The sequence below is a fragment of the Spermophilus citellus genome, assembly GCF_964194105.1.
Source record: "Spermophilus citellus genome assembly, chromosome: 9".
Classification (NCBI taxonomy): domain Eukaryota; kingdom Metazoa; phylum Chordata; class Mammalia; order Rodentia; family Sciuridae; genus Spermophilus; species Spermophilus citellus.
In genome coordinates, this window is record NC_138191.1 from 36,178,451 (window position 1) to 36,191,567 (window position 13,117).

The following is a 13,117-nucleotide window of genomic DNA, read 5'->3' on the forward strand; positions in this document are numbered from 1 at the left end:
AAAAAATATTTGCTGAGATTTCTGGTGATTCCTAATTTTTGGAAGCTTGGCAACCCCTTTCCATGAAAGTGTTTCTCGCCAGTCACTGCTTAGGGCTACATCAAGAGGAAACAAAACATAGAGATAGAACGTGAAACTGCTTTATTTTGTCAAGTTTCAAGAAGCTAGCACAAACCGTGTAGGATTTAGAGTTTCAAATACATCTATCAATATAGGAGAAAACAGAGTGAAACCTAAAAATTGAAACTGTTAGTAGAAACGAACGCTTCAACATAGAAGAATGAAATTTGGGGAACCAAGTTGGCTTATTGTACTGATCATTACCTGAAAGTATCATCCAGTTTTGGTGAAAAAATACTTGCTGAGATTTCTGGAGATTCGAAATTTTAGGAAGCTTGGCAACCCCTTTCCATGAAAGTGTTTCTCGCCAGTCACTGCTTAGGGCTACTTCAAGAGGAAACAACACATAGAGATAGAACGTGAAACTGCTTTATTTTGTCAAGTTTCAAGAAGCTAGCACAAACCGTGTTGGATTTAGAGTTCCAAATACATCTATCAATATAGGAGAAAACAGAGTGAAACCTAAAAATTCAAACTGTTACTGGAAATGAACGCTTCACCATTGAGGAACGAAATTTGGGGAACCAAGTTGGATTAGTGTACTGATCATTACCTGAAAGTATCATCCAGTTTGGGTGAAAAAATATTTGCTGAGATTTCTGGAGATTCGTAATTTTTGGAAGCTTGGCAACCCCTTTCCATGAAAGTGTTTCTCGACAGTCACTGCTTAGGGCTACATCAAGAGGAAACAAAACATAGAGATAGAATGTGAAACTGCTTTATTTTGTCACGTTTCAAGAAGCTAGCACAAACCGTGTTGGATTTAGAGTTCCAAATACATCTATCAATATAGGAGAAAACAGAGTGAAACCTAAAAATTCAAACTGTTAGTAGAAACGAACGCTTCAACATAGAAAAATGAAATTTGGAGAACCAAGTTGGCTTAGTGTACTGATCATTACCTGTAAGTATCATCCAGTTTTGGTGAAAAAATACTTGCTGAGATTTCTGGAGATTCGTAATTTTAGGAAGCTTGGCAACCCCTTTCCATGAAAGTGTTTCTCGCCAGTCACTGCATAGGGCTACTTCAAGAGGAAAGAACACATAGAGATAGAACGTGAAACTACTTTATTTTGTCAAGTTTCAAGAAGCTAGCACAAACCGTGTTGGATTTAGAGTTCCAAATACATCTATCTATATAGGAGAAAACAGAGTGAAACCTAAAAATTCAAACTGTTACTGGAAATGAACGCTTCAACATAGAAGAACGAAATTTGGGAACCAAGTCGGCTTAGTGTACTGATCATTACCTGAAAGTATCATCCAGTTTGGGTGAAAAAATATTTGCTGAGATTTCTGGAGATTCGTAATTTTTGGAAGCTTGGCAACCCCTTTCCATGAAAGTGTTTCTCGCCAGTCACTTCTTAGGGCTACATCAAGATGAAAAAAAACATGGAGAAAGAATCTGAAACTACTTTATTGTGTCAAGTTTCAAGAAGCTAGCACAAACCGTGTTGGATTTAGAGTTCCAAATACATCTATCAATATAGGAGAAAACAGAGTGAAACCTAAAAATTCAAACTGTTACTGGAAATGAACGCTTTAACATAGAAGAACGAAATTTGGGGAACCAAGTCGGCTTAGTGTTCTGATCATTTCCTGAAAGTATCATCAAGTTTGGGTGAAAAAATATTTGCTGAGATTTCTGGTGATTCCTAATTTTTGGAAGCTTGGCAACCCCTTTCCATGTAAGTGTTTCTCGACAGTCACTGCTTAGGGCTACATCAAGAGGAAACAAAACATAGAGAAAGAACGTGAAACTGATTTATTTTGTCAAGTTTCAAGAAGCTAGCACAAACCGTGTTGGATTTAGAGTTCCAAATACATCTATCAATATAGGAGAAAACAGAGTGAAACCTAAAAATTCAAACTGTTACTGGAAATGAACGCTTCAACATAGAAGAACGAAACTTGGGGAACCAAGTCGGCTTAGTGTACTGATCATTACCTGAAAGTATCATCCAGTTTGGGTGAAAAAATATTTGCTGAGATTTCTGGTGATTCCTAATTTTTGGAAGCTTGGCAACCCCTTTCCATGAAAGTGTTTCTCGCCAGTCACTGCTTAGGGCTACATCAAGAGGAAACAAAACATAGAGATAGAACGTGAAACTGCTTTATTTTGTCAAGTTTCAAGAAGCTAGCACAAACCGTGTTGGATTTAGAGTTCCAAATACATCTATCAATATAGGAGAAAACAGAGTGAAACTTAAAAATTGAAACTGTTAGTAGAAACGAACGCTTCAACATAGAAGAATGAAATTTGGGGAACCAAGTTGGCTTATTGTACTGATCATTACCTGAAAGTATCATCCAGTTTGGGTGAAAAAATACTTGCTGAGATTTCTGGAGATTCGAAATTTTAGGAAGCTTGGCAACCCTTTCCATGAAAGTGTTTCTCGCCAGTCACTGCTTAGGGCTACTTCAAGAGGAAACAACACATAGAGATAGAACGTGAAACTGCTTTATTTTGTCAAGTTTCAAGAAGCTAGCACAAACCGTGTTGGATTTAGAGTTCCAAATATATCTATCAATATAGGAGAAAACAGAGTGAAACCTAAAAATTCAAACTGTTACTGGAAATGAACGCTTCACCATTGAGGAACGAAATTTGGGGAACCAAGTTGGCTTAGTGTACTGATCATTACCTGAAAGTATCATCCAGTTTGGGTGAAAAAATATTTGCTGAGATTTCTGGAGATTCGTAATTTTTGGAAGCTTGGCAACCCCTTTCCATGAAAGTGTTTCTCGACAGTCACTGCTTAGGGCTACATCAAGAGGAAACAAAACATAGAGATAGAACGTGAAACTGCTTTATTTTGTCAAGTTTCAAGAAGCTAGCACAAACCGTTTTGGATTTAGAGTTCCAAATACATCTATCAATATAGGAGAAAACAGAGTGAAAACTAAAAATTCAAACTGTTAGTAGAAACGAACGCTTCAACATAGAAGAATGAAATTTGGAGAACCAAGTTGGCTTAGTGTACTGATCATTACCTGTAAGTATCATCCAGTTTTGGTGAAAAAATACTTGCTGAGATTTCTGGAGATTCGTAATTTTAGGAAGCTTGGCAACCCCTTTCCATGAAAGTGTTTCTCGCCAGTCACTGCATAGGGCTACTTCAAGAGGAAAGAACACATAGAGATAGAACGTGAAACCACTTTATTTTGTCAAGTTTCAAGAAGCTAGCACAAACCGTGTTGGATTTAGAGTTCCAAATACATCTATCTATATAGGAGAAAACAGAGTGAAACCTAAAAATTCAAACTGTTACTGGAAATGAACGCTTCAACATAGAAGAACGAAATTTGGGAACCAAGTCGGCTTAGTGTACTGATCATTACCTGAAAGTATCATCCAGTTTGGGTGAAAAAATATTTGCTGAGATTTCTGGAGATTCGTAATTTTTGGAAGCTTGGCAACCCCTTTCCATGAAAGTGTTTCTCGCCAGTCACTTCTTAGGGCTACATCAAGATGAAAAAAAACATGGAGATAGAATCTGAAACTACTTTATTGTGTCAAGTTTCAAGAAGCTAGCACAAACCGTGTTGGATTTAGAGTTCCAAATACATCTATCAATATAGGAGAAAACAGAGTGAAACCTAAAAATTCAAACTGTTACTGGAAATGAACGCTTCAACATAGAAGAACGAAATTTGGGGAACCAAGTCTGCTTAGTGTACTGATCATTACCTGAAAGTATCATCCAGTTTGGGTGAAAAAATATTTGCTGAGATTTCTGGAGATTCGTAATTTTTGGAAGCTTGGGAACCCCTTTCCATGAAAGTGTTTCTCGCCAGTCACTGCTTAGGGATACATCAAGAGGAAACAAAACATAGAGATAGAACCTGAAACTACTTTATTGTGTCAAGTTTCAAGAAGCTAGCACAAACCGTGTTGGATTTAGAGTTCCAAATACATCTATCAATATAGGAGAAAACAGAGTGAAACCTAAAAATTCAAACTGTTAGTGGAAATGAACGCTTCACCATAGAAGAACGAAATTTGGGGAACCAAGTTGGCTTAGTGTACTGATCATTACCTGTAAATATCATCCAGTTTTGGTGAAAAAATACTTGCTGAGATTTCTGGAGATTCGTAATTTTAGGAAGCTTGGCAACCCCTTTCCATGAAAGTGTTTCTCGCCAGTCACTGCATAGGGCTACTTCAAGAGGAAAGAACACATAGAGACAGAACGTGAAACTACTTTATTTTGTCAAGTTTCAAGAAGCTAGCACAAACCGTGTTGGATTTAGAGTTCCAAATACATCTATCTATATAGGAGAAAACAGAGTGAAACCTAAAAATTCAAACTGTTACTGGAAATGAACGCTTCAACATAGAAGAACGAAATTTGGGGAACCAAGTTGGCTTAGTGTACTGATCATTACCTGAAAGTATCATCCAGTTTGGGTGAAAAAATATTTGCTGTGATTTCTGGAGATTCGTAGTTTTTGGAAGCTTGACAACCCCTTTCTATGAAAGTGTTTCTCGCCAGTCACTGCTTAGGGCTACATCAAGAGGAAACAACACATAGATATAGAACGTGAAACTGCTTTATTTTGTCAAGTTTCAAGAAGCTAGCACAAACCGTGTTGGATTTACAGTTCCAAATCCATCTATCAATATAGGAGAAAACAGAGTGAAACCTAAAAATTCAAACTGTTACTGGAAATGAACGCTTCAACATAGAAGAACGAAATTTGGGGAACCAAGTCGGCTTAGTGTACTGATCATTACCTGAAAGTATCATCCAGTTTGGGTGAAAAAATATTTGCTGAGATTTCTGGAGATTCGTAATTTTTGGAAGCTTGGCAACCCCTTTCCATGAAAGTGTTTCTCGCCAGTCACTGCTTAGGGCTACATCAAGAGGAAAAAAAACATAGAGGACGAAAGTGAAACTGCTTTATTTTGTCAAGTTTCAAGAAGCTAGCACAAACCGTGTTGGATTTAGAGTTCCAAATACATTTATCAATATAGGAGAAAACAGAGTGAAACCTAAAAATTTAAACTGTTACTGGAAATGAACGCTTCACCATAGAAGAACGAAATTTGGGGAACCAAGTCGGCTTAGTGTACTGACCATTACCTGAAAGTATCATCCAGTTTGGGTGAAAAAATATTTGCTGAGATTACTGGAGATTCGTAATTTTTGGAAGCTTGGGAACCCCTTTCCATGAAAATGTTTCTCGCCAGTCACTGCTTAGGGATACATCAAGAGGAAACAAGACATAGAGATAGAACGTGAAACTGCTTTATTTTGTCAAGTTTCAAGAAGCTAGCACAAACCGTGTTGGATTTAGAGTTCCAAATACATCTATCAATATAGGAGAAAACAGAGTGAAACCTAAAAATTCAAACTGTTACTGGAAAAGAACGCTTTAACATAGAAGAACGAAATTTGGGGAACCAAGTCGGCTTAGTGTTCTGATCATTTCCTGAAAGTATCATCAAGTTTGGGTGAAAAAATATTTGCTGAGATTTCTGGAGATTCGAAATTTTAGGAAGCTTGGCAACCCCTTTCCATGAAAGTGTTTCTCGCCAGTCACTGCATAGGGCTACTTCAAGAGGAAACAACACATAGATATAGAACGTGAAACTACTTTATTTTGTCAAGTTTCAAGAAGCTAGCACAAACCGTGTTGGATTTAGAGTTCCAAATACATCTATCTATATAGGAGAAAACAGAGTGAAACCTAAAAATTCAAACTGTTACTGGAAATGAACGCTTCAACATAGAAGAACGAAATTTGGGGAACCAAGTCTGCTTAGTGTACTGATCATTACCTGAAAGTATCATCCAGTTTGGGTGAAAAAATATTTGCTGAGATTTCTGGAGATTCGTAATTTTTGGAAGCTTGGGAACCCCTTTCCATGAAAGTGTTTCTCGCCAGTCACTGCTTAGGGATACATCAAGAGGAAACAAAACATAGAGATAGAACCTGAAACTACTTTATTGTGTCAAGTTTCAAGAAGCTAGCACAAACCGTGTTGGATTTAGAGTTCCAAATACATCTATCAATATAGGAGAAAACAGAGTGAAACCTAAAAATTGAAACTGTTAGTAGAAACGAACGCTTCAACATAGAAGAATGAAATTTGGGGAACCAAGTTGGCTTATTGTACTGATCATTACCTGAAAGTATCATCCAGTTTGGGTGAAAAAATATTTGCTGAGATTTCTGGAGATTCGTAATTTTTGGAAGCTTGGCAACCCCTTTCCATGAAAGTGTTTCTCTCCAGTCACTGCTTAGGGCTACTTCAAGAGGAAACAACACATAGAGATAGAACGTGAAACTGCTTTATTTTGTCAAGTTTCAAGAAGCTAGCACAAACCGTGTTGGATTTAGAGTTCCAAATCCATCTATCAATATAGGAGAAAACAGAGTGAAACCTAAAAATTCAAACTGTTACTGGAAATGAACGCTTCAACATAGAAGAACAAAATTTGGGGAACCAAGTCGGCGTAGTGTACTGATCATTACCTGAAAGTATCATCCAGTTTGGGTGCAGAAATATTTGCTGTGATTTCTGGAGATTCGTAGTTTTTGGAAGCTTGGCAACCCCTTTCTATGAAAGTGTTTCTCGCCAGTCACTGCTTAGGGCTACTTCAAGAGGAAACAAAACATAGAGATAGAACGTGAAACTGCTTTATTTTGTCAAGTTTCAAGAAGCTAGCACAAACCGTGTTGGATTTAGAGTTCCAAATACATCTATCAATATAGGAGAAAACAGAGTGAAACCTAAAAATTCAAACTGTTAGTAGAAACGAACGCTTCAACATAGAAGAATGAAATTTGGAGAACCAAGTTGGCTTAGTGTACTGATCATTACCTGTAAGTATCATCCAGTTTTGGTGAAAAAATACTTGTTGAGATTTCTGGAGATTCGTAATTTTAGGAAGCTTGGCAACCCCTTTCCATGAAAGTGTTTCTCGCCAGTCACTGCATAGGGCTACTTCATGAGGAAAGAACTCATAGAGACAGAACGTGAAACTGCTTTATTTTGTCAAGTTTCAAGAAGCTAGCACAAACCGTGTTGGATTTAGAGTTCCAAATACATCTATCAATATAGGAGAAAACAGAGTGAAACCTAAAAATTCAAACTGTTACTGGAAATGAACGCTTCACCATAGAAGAACGAAATTTGGGGAACCAAGTTGGCTTATTGTACTGATCATTACCTGTAAGTATCATTCAGTTTTGGTGAAAAAATACTTGCTGAGATTTCTGGAGATTCGTAATTTTAGGAAGCTTGGCAACCCCTTTCCATGAAAGTGTTTCTCGCCAGTCACTGCATAGGGCTACTTCATGAGGAAAGAACTCATAGAGACAGAACGTGAAACTACTTTATTTTGTCAAGTTTCAAGAAGCTAGCACAAACCGTGTTGGATTTAGAGTTCCAAATACATCTATCTATATAGGAGAAAACAGAGTGAAACCTAAAAATTCAAACTGTTACTGGAAATGAACGCTTCAACATAGAAGAACGAAATTTGGGGAACCAAGTTGGCTTAGTGTACTGATCATTACCTGAAAGTATCATCCAGTTTGGGTGAAAAAATATTTGCTGTGATTTCTGGAGATTCGTAGTTTTTGGAAGCTTGACAACCCCTTTCTATGAAAGTGTTTCTCGCCAGTCACTGCTTAGGGCTACATCAAGAGGAAACAACACATAGATATAGAACGTGAAACTGCTTTATTTTGTCAAGTTTCAAGAAGCTAGCACAAACCGTGTTGGATTTACAGTTCCAAATACATCTATCAATATAGGAGAAAACAGAGTGAAACCTAAAAATTCAAACTGTTACTGGAAATGAACGCTTCAACATAGAAGAACGAAATTTGGGGAACCAAGTCGGCTTAGTGTACTGATCATTACCTGAAAGTATCATCCAGTTTGGGTGAAAAAATATTTGCTGAGATTTCTGGAGATTCGTAATTTTTGGAAGCTTGGCAACCCCTTTCCATGAAAGTGTTTCTCGCCAGTCACTGCTTAGGGATACATCAAGAGGAAACAAAACATAGAGATAGAACCTGAAACTACTTTATTGTGTCAAGTTTCAAGAAGCTAGCACAAACCGTGTTGGATTTAGAGTTCCAAATACATCTATCAATATAGGAGAAAACAGAGTGAAACCTAAAAATTGAAACTGTTAGTAGAAACGAACGCTTCAACATAGAAGAATGAAATTTGGGGAACCAAGTTGGCTTATTGTACTGATCATTACCTGAAAGTATCATCCAGTTTGGGTGAAAAAATATTTGCTGAGATTTCTGGAGATTCGTAATTTTTGGAAGCTTGGCAACCCCTTTCCATGAAAGTGTTTCTCGCCAGTCACTGCTTAGGGCTACTTCAAGAGGAAACAACACATAGAGATAGAACGTGAAACCACTTTATTTTGTCAAGTTTCAAGAAGCTAGCACAAACCGTGTTGGATTTAGAGTTCCAAATCCATCTATCAATATAGGAGAAAACAGAGTGAAACCTAAAAATTCAAACTGTTACTGGAAATGAACGCTTCAACATAGAAGAACGAAATTTGGGGAACCAAGTCGGCTTAGTGTACTGATCATTACCTGAAAGTATCATCCAGTTTGGGTGCAGAAATATTTGCTGTGATTTCTGGAGATTCGTAGTTTTTGGAAGCTTGGCAACCCCTTTCTATGAAAGTGTTTCTCGCCAGTCACTGCTTAGGGCTACTTCAAGAGGAAACAAAACATAGAGATAGAACGTGAAACTGCTTTATTTTGTCAAGTTTCAAGAAGCTAGCACAAACCGTGTTGGATTTAGAGTTCCAAATACATCTATCAATATAGGAGAAAACAGAGTGAAACCTAAAAATTCAAACTGTTACTGGAAATGAACGCTTCACCATAGAAGAACGAAATTTGGGGAACCAAGTTGGCTTATTGTACTGATCATTACCTGTAAGTATCATTCAGTTTTGGTGAAAAAATACTTGCTGAGATTTCTGGAGATTCGTAATTTTAGGAAGCTTGGCAACCCCTTTCCATGAAAGTGTTTCTCGCCAGTCACTGCATAGGGCTACTTCAAGAGGAAAGAACTCATAGAGACAGAACGTGAAACTACTTTATTTTGTCAAGTTTCAAGAAGCTAGCACAAACCGTGTTGGATTTAGAGTTCCAAATACATCTATCTATATAGGAGAAAACAGAGTGAAACCTAAAAATTCAAACTGTTACTGGAAATGAACGCTTCAACATAGAAGAACGAAATTTGGGGAACCAAGTTGGCTTAGTGTACTGATCATTACCTGAAAGTATCATCCAGTTTGGGTGAAAAAATATTTGCTGTGATTTCTGGAGATTCGTAGTTTTTGGAAGCTTGACAACCCCTTTCTATGAAAGTGTTTCTCGCCAGTCACTGCTTAGGGCTACATCAAGAGGAAACAACACATAGATATAGAACGTGAAACTGCTTTATTTTGTCAAGTTTCAAGAAGCTAGCACAAACCGTGTTGGATTTACAGTTCCAAATACATCTATCAATATAGGAGAAAACAGAGTGAAACCTAAAAATTCAAACTGTTACTGGAAATGAACGCTTTAACATAGAAGAACGAAATTTGGGGAACCAAGTCGGCTTAGTGTACTGATCATTACCTGAAAGTATCATCCAGTTTGGGTGAAAAAATATTTGCTGAGATTTCTGGAGATTCGTAATTTTTGGAAGCTTGGCAACCCCTTTCCATGAAAGTGTTTCTCGCCAGTCACTGCTTAGGGATACATCAAGAGGAAACAAAACATAGAGATAGAACCTGAAACTACTTTATTGTGTTAAGGTTCAAGAAGCTAGCACAAACCGTGTTGGATTTAGAGTTCCAAATCCATCTATCAATATAGGAGAAAACAGAGTGAAACCTAAAAATTCAAACTGTTACTGGAAATGAACGCTTCAACATAGAAGAACAAAATTTGGGGAACCAAGTCGGCTTAGTGTACTGATCATTACCTGAAAGTATCATCCAGTTTGGGTGCAGAAATATTTGCTGTGATTTCTGGAGATTCGTAGTTTTTGGAAGCTTGGCAACCCCTTTCTATGAAAGTGTTTCTCGCCAGTCACTGCTTAGGGCTACTTCAAGAGGAAACAAAACATAGAGATAGAACGTGAAACTGCTTTATTTTGTCAAGTTTCAAGAAGCTAGCACAAACCGTGTTGGATTTAGAGTTCCAAATACATCTATCAATATAGGAGAAAACAGAGTGAAACCTAAAAATTCAAACTGTTACTGGAAATGAACGCTTCACCATAGAAGAACGAAATTTGGGGAACCAAGTTGGCTTATTGTACTGATCATTACCTGTAAGTATCATTCAGTTTTGGTGAAAAAATACTTGCTGAGATTTCTGGAGATTCGTAATTTTAGGAAGCTTGGCAACCCCTTTCCATGAAAGTGTTTCTCGCCAGTCACTGCATAGGGCTACTTCAAGAGGAAAGAACTCATAGAGACAGAACGTGAAACTACTTTATTTTGTCAAGTTTCAAGAAGCTAGCACAAACCGTGTTGGATTTAGAGTTCCAAATACATCTATCTATATAGGAGAAAACAGAGTGAAACCTAAAAATTCAAACTGTTACTGGAAATGAACGCTTCAACATAGAAGAACGAAATTTGGGGAACCAAGTTGGCTTAGTGTACTGATCATTACCTGAAAGTATCATCCAGTTTGGGTGAAAAAATATTTGCTGTGATTTCTGGAGATTCGTAGTTTTTGGAAGCTTGACAACCCCTTTCTATGAAAGTGTTTCTCGCCAGTCACTGCTTAGGGCTACATCAAGAGGAAACAACACATAGATATAGAACGTGAAACTGCTTTATTTTGTCAAGTTTCAAGAAGCTAGCACAAACCGTGTTGGATTTAGAGTTCCAAATACATCTATCAATATAGGAGAAAACAGAGTGAAACCTAAAAATTGAAACTGTTAGTAGAAACGAACGCTTCAACATAGAAGAATGAAATTTGGGGAACCAAGTTGGCTTATTGTACTGATCATTACCTGAAAGTATCATCCAGTTTGGGTGAAAAAATATTTGCTGAGATTTCTGGAGATTCGTAATTTTTGGAAGCTTGGCAACCCCTTTCCATGAAAGTGTTTCTCGCCAGTCACTGCTTAGGGCTACATCAAGAGGAAAAAAAAACATAGAGGACGAATGTGAAACTGCTTTATTTTGTCAAGTTTCAAGAAGCTAGCACAAACCGTGTTGGATTTAGAGTTCCAAATACATTTATCAATATAGGAGAAAACAGAGTGAAACCTAAAAATTTAAACTGTTACTGGAAATGAACGCTTCACCATAGAAGAACGAAATTTGGGGAACCAAGTCGGCTTAGTGTACTGACCATTACCTGAAAGTATCATCCAGTTTGGGTGAAAAAATATTTGCTGAGATTACTGGAGATTCGTAATTTTTGGAAGCTTGGGAACCCCTTTCCATGAAAATGTTTCTCGCCAGTCACTGCGTAGGGATACATCAAGAGGAAACAAGACATAGAGATAGAACGTGAAACTGCTTTATTTTGTCAAGTTTCAAGAAGCTAGCACAAACCGTGTTGGATTTAGATTTCCAAATACATCTATCAATATAGGAGAAAACAGAGTGAAACCTAAAAATTCAAACTGTTACTGGAAATGAACGCTTCAACATAGAAGAACGAAATTTGGGGAACCAAGTCGGCTTAGTGTACTGATCATTACCTGAAAGTATCATCCAGTTTGGGTGAAAAAATATTTGCTGAGATTTCTGGAGATTCGTAATTTTTGGAAGCTTGGGAACCCCTTTCCATGAAAGTGTTTCTCGCCAGTCACTGCTTAGGGATACATCAAGAGGAAACAAAACATAGAGATAGAACCTGAAACTACTTTATTGTGTCAAGTTTCAAGAAGCTAGCACAAACCGTGTTGGATTTAGAGTTCCAAATACATCTATCAATATAGGAGAAAACAGAGTGAAACCTAAAAATTGAAACAGTTAGTAGAAACGAACGCTTCAACATAGAAGAATGAAATTTGGGGAACCAAGTTGGCTTATTGTACTGATCATTACCTGAAAGTATCATCCAGTTTGGGTGAAAAAATATTTGCTGAGATTTCTGGAGATTCGTAATTTTTGGAAGCTTGGCAACCCCTTTCCATGAAAGTGTTTCTCGCCAGTCACTTCTTAGGGCTACATCAAGATGAAAAAAAACATGGAGATAGAATCTGAAACTACTTTATTGTGTCAAGTTTCAAGAAGCTAGCACAAACCGTGTTAGATTTAGAGTTCCAAATACATCTATCAATATAGGAGAAAACAGAGTGAAACCTAAAAATTCAAACTGTTACTGGAAATGAACGCTTTAACATAGAAGAACGAAATTTGGGGAACCAACTCGGCTTAGTGTTCAGATCATTTCCTGAAAGTATCATCCAGTTTGGGTGAAAAAATATTTGCTGGGATTTCTGGTGATTCCTAATTTTTGGAAGCTTGGCAACCCCTTTCCATGAAAGTGTTTCTCGACAGTCACTGCTTAGGGCTACATCAAGAGGAAACAAAACATAGAGATAGAACGTGAAACTGCTTTATTTTGTCAAGTTTCAAGAAGCTAGCACAAACCGTGTTGGATTTAGAGTTCCAAATACATCTATCAATATAGGAGAAAACAGAGTGAAACCTAAAAATTGAAACTGTTAGTAGAAACGAACGCTTCAACATAGAAGAATGAAATTTGGGGAACCAAGTTGGCTTAGTGTACTGATCATTACCTGAAAGTATCATCCAGTTTGGGTGAAAAAATATTTGCTGAGATTTCTGGAGATTCGTAATTTTTGGAAGCTTGGGAACCCCTTTCCATGAAAGTGTTTCTCGCCAGTCACTGCTTAGGGCTACATCAAGAGGAAACAAAACATAGAGATAGAATCTGAAACTCCTTTATTGTGTCAAGTTTCAAGAAGCTAGCACAAACCGTGTTGGATTTAGAGTTCAAAATACATCTA